The sequence below is a fragment of the Pleurodeles waltl genome, chromosome 10 (assembly GCF_031143425.1).
Source record: "Pleurodeles waltl isolate 20211129_DDA chromosome 10, aPleWal1.hap1.20221129, whole genome shotgun sequence".
Lineage (NCBI taxonomy): Eukaryota > Metazoa > Chordata > Amphibia > Caudata > Salamandridae > Pleurodeles > Pleurodeles waltl.
The window spans coordinates 624,552,207-624,567,217 of record NC_090449.1 but is presented as its reverse complement, the minus strand read 5'-3'; positions in this window follow the sequence as shown (position 1 = coordinate 624,567,217).

Below are 15,011 nucleotides of genomic sequence, written 5' to 3'. Positions count from 1 at the left end.
CTGTACCAAATGGTCAGCATTACTGCTGACTTTATAAATGCCTTGCTTTTAGATCAGTTGTATGTAAATATACTTCATTTGAATATCTTGAAAATGTGACATGGATCCAGCCCATTTGGACTTATGTTCAAAACCTCTGCTCTAGAGTAATATTTGCATTTATAAGGTAATCACAGTCAGTATTTAATTTGCAACGAAATGAGTGCTGGTTCCCAAATCACTGCTCAAAAACCAGCAGCCAGTGCCAGTAAATGTCCCCATGCTGAATATCAAGGCTGCATGGTCCTGAATCCACCTCATGCCTCTTTAATTCACTGCTACACACTCCTTGATCTTACTCTTGCAGGCTCTAGCTTTCTCCTTGGTTGATGTTGTTTCTGTCTTCTCTTCCTTCTTCTTTCCGGTTTGTGTGTTTTCCCTTCTCATGTTCTTGGGGATTGTCTGATAATGATAAGAATGAATAAGGGCCCCAAAACTGAGTTCCGGTGGGCCCCACCGGCATCCATTGGCAACCACCGTCATCCACTGGCTCAAATTAAGCACTGATCATGATCCAGTAACTTTTTGTGATGCACTGTAAGTTTGGTGTTATATCTACCTTGGGACTGTATGGATACATTACAATTTTATATATTTGGTTGTCAGACTTCTGCAGATGCCTGATTAGGAGCCCTCCCAGACAATGAGGCCCAGCCCTAGACATGTACCAACCATAAGATGAACAAATAGTTATAATTACAACAAACACAATCCTCAAACACACGTTATCATATAAAGTCCAAATAAGCTTAACATCCTTGGTTACAATATTGTCACATATCCAATACTGAATAGAGGTACAGGTACGGTCATGTCCACTTTAGATCACCATTACACAAGACAAAAGTAGTGTACATCCTACATGCCTATAAATATGCACATGTACCACCACCAAAATAATTCAAATACACCAAAATTGTGAACAAACCATTTATAATATCTCACAAGCACGTGCTGCTCCCATTGTGGTTAGGGTTCCACTAAATATTGGATTGAACTGGATGTGGGTATTATGTTTCTAATACAAGGTGATGGTTTTTCAAAATGAGTTTATGTTTGTAAAACATAGTTGTTAATTTAAGTTGATACGTAACATTTTGAACTTAAACAACTTGGAAACTCTATAGTTATTGTTAAATGAAGTCACCATGCATAGTGATATCATTAATGATGTAATTTCAGATGTCATCAGTGATGTTATCAATGATTTCATAGAAAATGTCATGAGTGATGTAATAGGGGAGGTCATATGTGAGGTCATCAGCAGTGCTTGGTGGAGTGTGCAAATTAGGCTCTGCGCCAGACCTCCCGTTTTCGTCCAACTATCTGCTGTGTGTGGCATAGATTGGCCACAGAGCTGGCTAGCCCCAAGGACACCCACCCCATTTTTTTTTTTTCAAATAGTTGTTCAATTCCAAGGAACATTTATGGGAGAAGACGGGGGTCCCATTTGCAAGGTCCAGGGGTCAGGGTACATCTACCCTGCCCCTTATTCTTTATTGTTTTAAAACAAATTAGGACACGTGGACCAAATCTTTGTGTCATGTAATGGTGGCCACAACATATTTCTTCACATTGTGGCAATACAATCAGAGCACAAGCTCCTGTGGGACTCGCAGGAACTTCTCTGTTCCATGAAGAAAACTCAAACCCTAGGCCAAAGTGGAACCAGCAGCCCCTCCTGGCATATAGGGTTGCCATGGTAATCATGACCCGGGCACAGACTCTCCTTATACAATCACTGTCACTATAGCCACCCTTCCTTGCATACGGGATCGCCAATTGCAGCAGTCAGAAGTATTGCACTCCTGGGCCAAACCTCAGGCATACCGGGTCACTGCAGCATGGCGGTATGGCTTGGTGCTTCCTGCCGATCTCTTTTGATACAGCTCAGAACAATGCAACCCTCTCCTGATATACGACAGTTGCAGAGATGATGCTGCACAGGGCAATGGCTTGATCAATGCACAGCCTCACACCCCACTCAAGGAATCCTCGTGCAGGGCTCACCTCTGGACATCACTCCCTCCAACACTCTCCTTTTCCTCACAGCACAAACTGGTCTTGAAGGCAGGCAGGAAATGGTGTTCCAGGTTGCAGGAAAGGTGATATTGGTGTTCTGGATGATGTCTACTCACCCAGCAGGGAGACTAGCAGGCTTTTGCCCCCAGTCCTGGTCATAGGCAAAAGTCTTGCAGAGATTCCCCTTTTCACACAGTCCGCCTGGCTGCTTGGCAGAGGACAAGTTTTTGGGGACTCAACCGTCCTTTCTTATAGCCCTTTTCAAGACACCAAATGTGATTTAGGGTCTGAGTCTTTGAAGTTTTATGTTGGGTATCTGCTTCTTTTGAGGTGGACACTTCTCTCTTTCTTCTCTACTCATGAAAGATGTCTGTCACAGCAGGCATGACTCTGAAGCTGACTGACCTCCAACACAATTCATGGGAGTGACCAGAGTTCACACCTGGATGTCAGCCACAGTGATATGTGCATCAAAAGGTTAATCACAGAACCCCAGCCCTACTTTTTATGATTCCCTTATCAGTCCTTCCTGAGTTGTATCCAGGCCTTTTCCTTGTGATCTATCACTGAATCAAAGAGCAGAGTTTTTGAAGTGTAAAGGGAGTCTCTTCGTTTTCCTTTCAGTGTGTCCACACCCAGCTCACAGTAATCCAGCAATCCACACAGAAGCCAGGAGTGAATTCCTCTCTACCTCATGTTTCATCAGGCAGTCCTGGCTTCCCAAAATGGAACCCAGGGTCCTCCATATAATGCACCCTTGCCGGCACATTTACTCAGTGTACACTCACAGCACACTTACTGTCCAGTACTAATATCTTTATGCATTGTTTCCTGGCATGTACCCATGCATTCAGCACACACACTCAGGCTGCATGCACTGTTCAGTACTGAAGCTTTCCTATATTCAGCCAAGGTGTGCTTATTTTAAAACACACATACTGCCAGCACACACTCTTACTATGTGCGTACTGCATAACACTTCACCGGTCATGTATTGTACTTCACGCTAGCATACATACAGACAGGACATGCTTTATCTCGGAATGCACTGCACAGCACTACATCTCTCATGTAATTTATTCCTCTCATGCATACATACACCCAGTACTTGTACTAAACACACTTGCACTCTAAAGTACTGCTCCATCCCTGTATGGTATCCTTCCCAGCCACACTTACAACCACCGCAGACTCACTACTCCTGCGCAGCGCATCTTCCTGACGTAGGCCAAAGGTGAGTTAAGCACACAGAAGTGGAACGTTTTAAAAAGTGAGTGAGCCTGTAAGCCTCACTTCAGTGACACAGGTTAAAAATGTCCTGATCACTGCAGTGTATGCGATCACCACCGTAGTCATACTGCTTAGCTACTGGTGAAGGTGGTAGCTTTCTACCACTATGAGGGTAGCACTTGGTTGCCTCTCCCAGGCCAACAAGACCTCAATCTGTGAGACAGGCCTACATCAATGTGCACACACATGATCTGTGTTCGTCTATGACAAACAAATCAGTATTAAGGATCCAGAAAACAGTACAGTTGGGCACTGACAGAAGGGCATGTCTTCACTTTCAGTGGGCTTTTACAACCCAATAATATTTGGTAGACACCACAGGGTAGTTATAGTTAGGATAGAGTTTCCATAGGAAATGCCTTTTTGCGATGATAATAACTAATCTCCCTTAAACTTTCCAAAAAAGTGTTCTTTTTTTCTTAGATCGTGCATGGAAAGGTTTGGGGTGATTTGTGAAGCAGGACCAAGAAAAAAAGAAAAAAGAGGGGTCCCAAAACATATTCTCCCCTTCATTTTCCATAAGAGCTTTAGGCACAGCTACAGCCCAATCTCCTGAATGGACAATACACCAAGTTTGGAAGAAAGCTAGATCTTGGTCCACAAAGTGTGCTTTTTGTGATTTGGTATCAATCTGCTTAATAGTTTTTGAGCAATTAATGCTCAATAACATAGTATATTTTGTGTTGCAGAGGATCAGCAGGGCTGACATATCTCATGATAAGATTTGATTGGCTGCCACCACATCAACAATGATGTGGAGGTAGCGATCCTAGGACTCAGACTCTGTCCTGAGTTGTGGGGAAAAAAATAAAAAAACAAATCAAAAGGACAAATCATAAGGAGGAAGGGTAGGGATACAGTGACCTTTTAGGCCTGGTGATGGAGTAAAAATGTTTTCCTGGGGTGGGCCTGGGCCCGTGATGGGTGGCAATTGTAAACAATTAGGGGGGCATGTGACCTCCCCTCCCCGTGCCTCTAAGAGGCCTGAGGGACCCCATCTCCCATTGCTGATATTTTAATATAGGGGAGGGGCGTGACAGCCCCCTCCCTGAGCCTAAAAAGGCACCAGCGATGTGATCCCCAGGGCCCCGTAAAAAATAAAGTGGTAATTGCACATGCCCTACTGAGTCTCTAAGAGGCCCCGGGGACCCTATCCCCCTTAATAGTTACTTTAGTAAAAGTGACTCAGGCCTTGACTCAAAATAAAAAATAAAAAAATTGCTGCAACTTTGCAGAGGTTCTGTGAATCAGATAAAAAATCTACAATTAAAAAAACACCATGGCTGGGTGTGTGTGGAGGGTGGCACATGTAAATATTTAGGGGGGTGGTGGCCACCCACACCAAACCTGAAAAGGCCCGGTGGTTCCCCAACTCCCAGGGTGCATGCCGCCCACAGAGCCATTGAAAGCCTCTTGGGACCCCACCCTCCACTGGGCAAGCTCAAGGATGGTGTCCCATGTCCCCTAGACACCAACTACTTCCCTGCTGTGGGGTGGCCCTGGTAGGTACCAGGGCACCCCACTTAAAAATGTAAAGATGTCAGCTTCTGCAGGAGCAGGGTATCGGTGGGATGCTGGGGGCACTGGTGTTCCCCACACACACCCCTCCAACAAAAGTAATAGTCTGCTGTACCCTGGTTCGGCAATGGGACACCCCTTAATAGAAAAGAAAATTGCTGGCTCCTGCGTGACCCCCTGAAAAGGGGCTTCTTGTTGGCAGCTGCCGGGGTCCCCAAAGGGCTATTTAAATTTTCATTTTGGGTTTTTAGCTTGGTGATGTCCCTAGAAGGGGCAGGGACATCACCAATATTTTTTTAATGTGGTGGTGGACCGCAAGGAGTTTTGCAACCCCACCAGCAATATTAGAAAAAAACAATAAGGCCCTAATTTATACTTTTTGGTGCAAAACTGCACTAACAGAGTTTTGCACCAAAAAGTTTAGCACCGGCTTGCACCATTTATGTGCACACTCCGGCCACCATATTTATGGAATGGTGCAAGGAGGTGCAAAGGGTAGGCTAACGTAAAAAAAAAAAAATGTTAGTTGGGTGGGGCTGGCGGTATGGAAGAATGGGGTTTTGCACCAAAAAATGACGTTAGGCAGGTTAGAGTAAAACAAAATGACTCTAACCTGCCTACAGTCATTTTCTGATGCAAAACCATCCATACCACATGACTCCTGTCTTAGAAAAGACAGGAGTCATGCCCACCACCCCAATGGCCAGCACTTAAAAAAAAATACTTACCTGTACTTACCTATACTTACCTGGGATGGAGTCCCCCTTCCTCCGATGTCCCTCTGGTGTGGGTGTGGGTGTCCTTGGGTCCTGGGGAGGGCACCTGTGGGCTTATTCCATGGTGTGATTTTTGCACGGGAGGATAAATAAGGCTCTAGGGCCTTAGAGACATTTCTAGCGCCAAAATATAAACATGGAGTTGAGTTTGCGCTGTATTTGCATAAAACAAATGACGCAAATCCGGCGCAAACAGAGTATAAATATGCCCCTAAGTCTCCTAGGTCATTTGATCCATGACCCCCAAGAGAACGTTCCAGATTTTTTTACAGCACTTTTAGTTTGGTCTATGCTCTTCAGCTGGAGTGCAAGGCCCTCATGTGGTTGCTTTTCTGACCGATTTTTCTGGACCAGAAAAATTGTTAAAAGAAAGTCTCATTTTAATGTTCTAGAAGGCTGTATGTGGCGAAGGGTTGGCTGTCAGGCCCTGCGGCCAACCCCACGTTATGTACAGGGGGTTGTCTGCCTGCAAGGGATAGGCTGTATTGGACCTGGCCCTTTTTGCTGCGCTAAAGATATCTATAGGTAAGCGAGTAAAAAAATGCGTTTGATATAAAAACTAGGTCCTAACTATAACTACCTAGTGGCAACCACCACTAGGTAGTATATATATATATATATATATATATATATATATATATATATATATATATATATATATACATATATATATATATATATATATGTAAACCTACTCGTGGTTGCCTGTAGGTAGTTACAGTTAGGACCTAGTTTCCATAGGAAAAGTGATTTTTGTTTTGCTAATAACTTTGGTGCAGTCTGACAATCTACGAATCTTCACAAAATTTTCAAAACTAGTGTACTTGCCAATTCAGCTGCTATCTTAAAACATTCCATTTTCATTTAATCTTTTTACCTAACTATATCTATCTACCTATCTGTCTTACTTACTGGCGGTCGGTAGTTAGGACCTAGTTTCCATAGGAAAAGCATTTTTTGTTTTGCTAATAACTTTGGCACCATTTGATCAATCTTTACAAAATTTTCAAAACTAATATACTTGTCAATTCACCTGTCTGGAATATTTTTGGCCGATTCAAAAAATTGGGGAGGACAAAATGCATATTCCCCATGCAATTTCCATAAGTATTTTACACACTATTACAACTTAAGCTGAACGGAATAACACCAAATTTGTCAGAAAGCTAGATCTTGGTCCAGAAAGCTATGTTTTTGTAATTTGGTCTAAAACTGCTCAATTATTTTGGAGTTATTAAAGAAAAAAGATTTATGTTTATCTAGAGACATGGATCCATGAGCAGTGAGCAAAGCTGTGATTGGCTTCCATCACGTCAGCCAGGAACTGGTGTCAGCCATCTTGGGCTCTGGACTCAGCCCGAGTTTGAAAAAATAACTAACGAAACCCCATGAGGGGGCAGGGTAGGAAAGGAATTCCCTGACCCCGCGCCCTGAAGCCCAGCCACAGGGGCGCAGGTGGGACACAACATTTTTTTTTTTTAAATAGTTGCAAATTAGAGGACGATCTTCAGCAAAATTTAAAAAAAACAAGGGTGGTCTCCACTTTCTTTTTTTATGCTCCCCAGGTGAGGCAGGTCTCGGAAGGGTGGGAGGGGGGATAATCTAATATGTAGGGTAGGGCAGGGCAGTGCACGTGGCTTCCCTTCCAGGCCATTTTCAGCCCCACAGTATGACTTGCGATGATGCCTTAGCCAAACCCTGCCAATAAGGGCAATGGAGTGTAAGGCTGGCAATAGGTTTGTTATCCCTTGTAGGCACTGAAAAAAGAAGCAGCTAAGGCCAGTGATGTTAGAACAACATTTTGCTGAAATACTTGAAATTAGGTGACTGCAAAAAAATCCACAACATTAGGAAAACCATAAAAAGGATATACACATCGCCCTGGATCACCCTCACTAATTTATCTGTGGGTGGCGAACCTCGGTTCTCCTAACAGTTTTGCACAAAAACTGTGTCACATGCGTGACACTCCAGCACGTTTGCTAAAATAGATGCACAACAAAATGAATTTAGAACTATTCCGTGGGTCAGATTCATGTAATGACAGATAAACTCCTTATTATTGGAAGAAAAAAAAATACTACCCTTTAATTGCCAATTTTTGCACACTGCAAGGAAATCTAAACAGATTAACCTTCTGACATGACATAGACCTAAAGATGACGTTTCTCTTTTATGTATCTCACAAAAGGACATAGCAGCTCGGTTGGTGGCCCCAAATATGCGTTCTCGCTAGTCACCTATATGTATCAATAACAAACAAGCAAATATATGCATAAAGTACTGTCTTGCACGCCTGCACACATCCACTGCTTCTTTCTGATATTACTCTGGTTCTAAGAAGGACTCACCAACAAAAACAAACAGGAGTTCACGCAATGACGATGAAATCCCATTCCATTTGTGTAGCTTTCCCCAAAGCCTATGGTTCTCTTGGGCCGTGTGACGATAGGAAAGTGGTATTCTAATAAGTGAAATAAGACTTTTATTAATTCCTAGGCTGCTAAATGAATATACCAGGCATGGATAATGATTCTTAAGGTTTATAGCCTGCCCTTTTCTGTAAACAATGTTTCGTTACAAAAATCTTTTGTTTGTGTCGACTTTCAGGTGTTAGGAAACAACCAAAAGTTTCCAATCAAAAGTTACCAAAAACAAAAGCTTTCTAGTTCTATCCAGCCTCATAAATATAACTAGGTAACGCAGAGCTGGTCAGCAGTGATTGACTGAAATGTAGGTTCCTATGTTTTTGCAAGCAATTTATATAGCATACGTTATAGTTACTTCAGGGGCACATGTTATTGTTACTTGAGATAACTTTAACTGGTGTATTTCAGTGAATTTTATTAGTTTAAAATGGTATCTTTAACTGAAAATTTCACCTAACTATAGCGTCCCTTTAACCTTTGTTTTCCCCCAGTAAATAGATATATGTGTGTGTGTTTGAGTGTGTATCTATATATATATATTCACTGAAAAGACAAGGATTAAAGTGATGTTATAATTAGTTGTTGAAAGATATATGAACTAAATTTTAAAAATTGAACAGCGCGAACAAGCACAACAGTGTGAACTCTTTGTATAAATCCTACCTGTTTATTCTGAATAATTAGTACAGATACAGTGCACTTTTAACTTTCCTCCTACCCTCCTGAAAATAAGATAAGCTTCTTTTTTTCGGTATATTTTTTATGCTGTCGCACCCCTTGTAGGCTGCCCTAGGGGGGGCCTCGAGCACGTTATGGAGGTTCACAAAATAAACAAAAAATAAAGTGCTGGCGGACTGGCTGCCTGGTGTATATTCCGTCCTAGCTTGGCCGATTGAGTTTCCTGTCCATTCAGCTGACACAAAGTATAGCATAACATAACACAATATAGCACAACATTGCATAGCATAACATAATACAACATAACATAGCATAGCATAGCATAACACAACATAGCATAACATAACACAACATAGCATAGCCTAACATAACATAACATAACACAACATAGCATAACATAACACAATATAATACAACATAGCATAGTATAACATAACGCAATATATACAGCATAACATAACATAACAGCATAGCATAGCATAACATAACACAGCCTTGCATAACATAACATAACACAACATAACACAACATAGCATGGCATAACAACACTATAAAACACAATATAGCATAGCATAACATAACACAATATAACAAAATAGCATAGCTTAACATAACACAACATAGCATAGCATAACATAACACAACATAGAATAACATAACACAACATAACCTAGCATAACATAACCCAGTTTAACACAGCATAGCATAACATAAAACAATATAACACAACATATCATAGCATAACATAACATTATAACACAACATAGCATATCATAACATAACACAACATAGCACAACATAGCATAACATAACACAATATAACACAACACAGCATAGCAAAACATAACATAGCATAACATGGGATAACGCAACATGACACAAAATAGCAGAGCATAACATAACACAACATAGCAAAACATAACATAACACTAAACAACACAACATAGCATAGCATAACACAATATAGCATAGCATAACACAACATAGCATAACATATCACAACATAACATAGTATAACATAACACAACATAACACAACACAACATAGCATAACATAACATAACACTACATATCACAAATAGCATAGCATTACATAACACAACATAACACAACACAACATAGCATAACATAACATAACACTACATACCACAAATAGCATAGCATTGCATAACACAACATAGCATAACATAACATAACACAATATAGAATTGCATAACATAAAACAACATAGCATAGCATAACACAACATAACACAATTTGGCATAGCATAACATAACACAGTATAACACAACATAGCATAGCATACCATTACACAACATAGCATTGCATAACATGACATAACACAACATAGCATAACATAACACAACATAGCATAGCGTAACACAATATAGCATAGCATAACACAACATAGCATAACATATCACAACATAACATAGTATAACATAACACAACATAACACAACACTACATAGCATAACATAACATAACACTACATAACACACATAGCATAGCATTACATAACACAACATAGCATAACATAACAAAATATAGAATTGCATAACATAAAATAGCATAGCATAACATAACACAACATAACACAATTTGGCATAGCATAACATAACACAGTATAACACAACATAGCATAGCATACCATTACACAACATAGCATTGCATAACATGACATAACACAACATAGCATAACAGAACACAAAATAGCATAGCATAACATAACACTACATAACATAGCATAACATAACACGATATAGCATAGCACAACATAACATAACATAGCATAACATAACACAATATAGCATAGCATAACACAACATAGCAAAACATAACACAACATAACGTGGCATAACATAACAGAACATAACACAACACAACATAACACTACATAACGCAACATAGCATAGCATAATCTAACACAACATAGCATAACATAACACAATATAGCATTGCATAAAATAACACAATATAGCGTAGCATAACATAACACATTACAACACAACATAGCATAGCATAACATAACACAACAAAGCATAGCATAACATAACACAACATAGCGTAATATAACATAGTATAACATAACACAACATGGCAAAACATAACACAACATAACACAACATAGCATAACACAACATAGCATAACATAACACAATATAACACAACATAGCTTAACATAACATAACACAACAGAACACAACATAGCATAGCATAACCTCACACAACACAGCATAGCATAACATAACATAAGACAACATACCATAACATAATACAACATAACACAACATAACTTAACACAACATATCTCAACATGGCATAGCATAACATAACACAACATAGCCTAGCATAATGCATCATAGGATAAATTAGCTTATCATAGCATAACACAACATAAAATAACATAGCATAGCATAACATAGCACAACATACAACATAACATAGCTTAACAAAGGGAAACGCCCTACAAGGTGTGGCACTGTACCCTGACGGCACCCAACTGAGGTATTTCAGGACACAATCGTGCAGTGGAACTGTCCAGTGGCGGTCCCACGCCCTGCGTGATGGGGCCGCAGGAGTTGGTATGCAATCCTAAGCTCCCGAAATTCGTGGACTTGTGCTGCATCATCCTCTTACTAACGAGTCACGCTTCACCTCAGGAGGGGTGAGGCAACAAAGTCTGGAACAAAGCATACGTAGGACCCGGATGTGGCGTGGCCTACATGGCGACCGGAGCAGCAGGATAAAACTGCAGCTCCGTGCCCGGCCCACATGAAAATCCTGTAAACAGCACCCACCACTTTCTCTAAAGCGGGTGCTATCTATTTCACTCACCGGAACCACTGCCCGAGTCGGTGACTCTCCTTGCGACGCCTGGGTCGCCTTGGAGGCCGTGAAGGAGCGGCGGCCTACAGTGTTGGTGCTCGCGGCCGCGGCGGGTGAGTCTTCCTATCGGGGCCATGGTCCGGCCTCCCCCCTGGGCATCGGAGACTCGGGGCTGTGCCGGGGAGGGCCTGCGGGGCGCTGGGGGGCGCGGGAGGCTGTGAGGAGCGGTGCTCCTGCGCCGTTACGAAGAGATAGAGCGTGCACCCCACCCGCACTGGAGCTGCCGTTGCGGCATTGGACGCCGTCCGGGCGCCCGGCTCGGAGATCTGCGGCCGCGCCCGGACTCCTCGTTACGCGGTGCGCCCTCCCCGATCAGCTAACGGGTTGGGCGCCCCCATCAGAGGGCTCCAGAGGTAAACACCACGGCCCCCCATGGCGCTGGAACACTACACTCGCATGGCGGCGGCCCGATCGCGATGAGGCAACAGCATTATAACGAATGAAGCCAGGAGGGCTTCCGGCGTGTGAGGTACAGCCGACGGGCTAGAGCTTACTTGGGAGCCTGCCAAGGGGTTCTCCGGTTGGGCCCAGGGTATTTATGACTGTCACGGCGTGGTGGACCCACATTTCTCTCGGCGACACAAATCGAGTCGCAATGTGAGAGTGAGGGATCTCTCCCCATTGAGGCCAGCGTAAATAAAGGGAACTACAGTGGAACTGGTACGAGGAAGGCACCACCCCCGGATTATCCAGTTGAGTAGGCACACAGCGTTGTCCCTGACCCTCATTGCCTCGGGCAGTCATGGTTTGCCCTCCATTGATCCACGGCAGTTATAGCACTCCGGGAAACTAAACTTGTGCGCCAACAGTCCTAATCGGAGAAGGAACCCCTCGCATTCTAGACGCTCCTCCATTTCAAGCAAAGAGCTCCGAGGATATGAGTGCAGGAAGGGAAGTGAAATAGCGGCTTCCTGACAGTACCGGAGCTATTACTGGGCTGTGCAGCGCCGGACTACGTCGCACCTCGCCAGACCGCTGCAATCACCAAGGGCACTATCAATGTTCGCACTTTGGGAATCTAGCGAAGTACTGAATTTTGGATCGCTCCTTCTGAAGAGGGACAACACGCACGACAAGGGGCCCAACTGAGTCCTGCTGTGACCAGGAGCGGCGGCTGCAGCGCAGGGAGAATCGGAGAGGTACCAGACTGGGTCTACAAGTCAAAAAGTCGGAGCAAGAACTCAGAGAAATCAAAATAGATACTAACACTAAAACGATTATACACTAATCCCTTCTGAACTACTGACAAAGAGCACCTGGAGACGCGCTTAGGGAAGTCTGAGGACGGGGGCGGAAACTTTAGGCAAATAACAAATCCTGGAGCAACGTACTGGCGCAGGCCAACAAGAAACCATGGTCAAACCAAAATACCCCAAAACGGGGGCTACCGGAGAGGGAGACCCTCTCCAGCCGACCGGCCAAGCAGATACGCAATCGTTCACACAGCTACAGCTGCATGAAACATAACGCACACACTCCCTCCAATTTGATAAAATTATGCAAGCTATAATGGACACCAAATCCTCGCTCGAAGGGAAAATTGATGCCGCAGTACAGGAAGTCTCATTGCTGCGGGTCGACCACCGCAAATTAACCGGAAGGGTTCAAGACACTGAAGCGTCACTGAAAATCATCCAACCAGAGGTAGCAGAAATGAAAATCAAAATGCAAAAAATGGAACTAGACATAACTCTACTTCAACGCAGAGCAGAGGAAGCTGAAGGACGCTCCAGAAGAAACAACATCAGATTCCTCGGAATCCCAGAGAGAAGCGAGCAACCTAAGGCAGAAGAGTTCTTAGAGTCCTGGTTGAGGAATACACTTAAAGAGCAATACCCCAACACATTACCAGTGATCGAAAGGGCACACAGAATACCGGGCAGACCACCAAAGCCCGGAGCTCCACCCCGTCCTCTAATAGGTCGCTTCCTAAACTATAGGGACAGAGACTTAGTCCTTCAGCATTTCAGAACGTCTGACCAGATTATGCTCGAGAACAGCAGAGTAACTGCCTACCCCGATTACACAATGGAGGTACAAAGCAGAAGAATCGCGTATAGCAAGATTAAGCAGCTGCTGCGCGAAAAAGGCATTACTTATTCCCTCATGTTCCCAGCATGACTACGAATCGTCATGGACGAGAAAATCCTAATGTTCCCCACTCCAGAGGATGCATGGACTTGGATCCATGCTAAAGGATTGGCCGATCCGGCCAAGGAAGACGCTGTATCTGAAGAATGGACTGTCGCTAACTCCAGGAAGAAAAAGGGGAAAAACCCCAAAACATCCTCCCGTCCCACAAAAGCGCAAATGGCGCTGGATCGTGCGCAAATAATAAAAGACACAAACTCATTCGCCCGTGGGATGCCAGACGCCAGGAGCGAAACGGATACTAATGACTCCGCATCACATGGGGGAGACACAAGTCCATCCCCCTCTCCATTGTTAGTGGGCCCAGATCTCACGCCGCGATCGGCGGATGAACTTTAAAAACGAAGAACTGGCATCCGCGGACCCCCCTCGACAGCGGCGGCAATTAAGATGTGACGTGCTTCCGGCACTGGGCCGCTGCCCCTGAGCTTCACAATGCACAATTGCCGTGGCATGAGTGTAGAGGACTGATTCACCGATCACTGCACAAGACGAATGATACTGAAGTAACAGGAAGCATCCTGTAGGTGGGCCATCCAAGGGATCGACGCCAGGTAATCCACGCCCCACATACCTAAACGGTATCCGAATGGAACTGACCTTTACGGAATTCACTTTAGGCACCGGTTGTGCCACGTTATTTAGCGGACGCATACAGTTTGCAATATCCTTTTTGTTGTTATACCTGTCTCTCTTTTTTCTATCTTTAGGCCACTATGGCTTACTCTTTACTCCTCGGAGCCTTTGGGTTGGGGCTGGGGGGCTGGCGGCCAGGGGTGGGGGGGGCGGAGGGAGGCACGGGGGGCGAGAGTACCCGGGGCGGTTTGGGTAATCCCCCACGTCTCAATATAACAAATGACTAGGGAACCCATTTATAATATCATAACCTGGAATGTGAGGGGCATGGCAGGGATAAACAAACGTCACAGAATACACGCGTTTCTAAAACGACATCACGTACATATAGCTATACTACAGGAAACGCACATTACGTCTACAGAGGCTGCTCGGTTAGAAAAGTGCTGGAAGAGCTCAATATACAGTGCTGGCGATTCTTCCTTTGCCAGAGGGGTACTGATCTGGATAGCGCCAGGTGTCCCTTACACAGTACAACACAGTACAAAAGACAAGGAGGGCAGATTTATACAATTAAGGGGACTGCTGGATGGAGAGGAACTCGTGATAAATGGGCTGTATGTCCCGAACATTAAACAAGGTGAA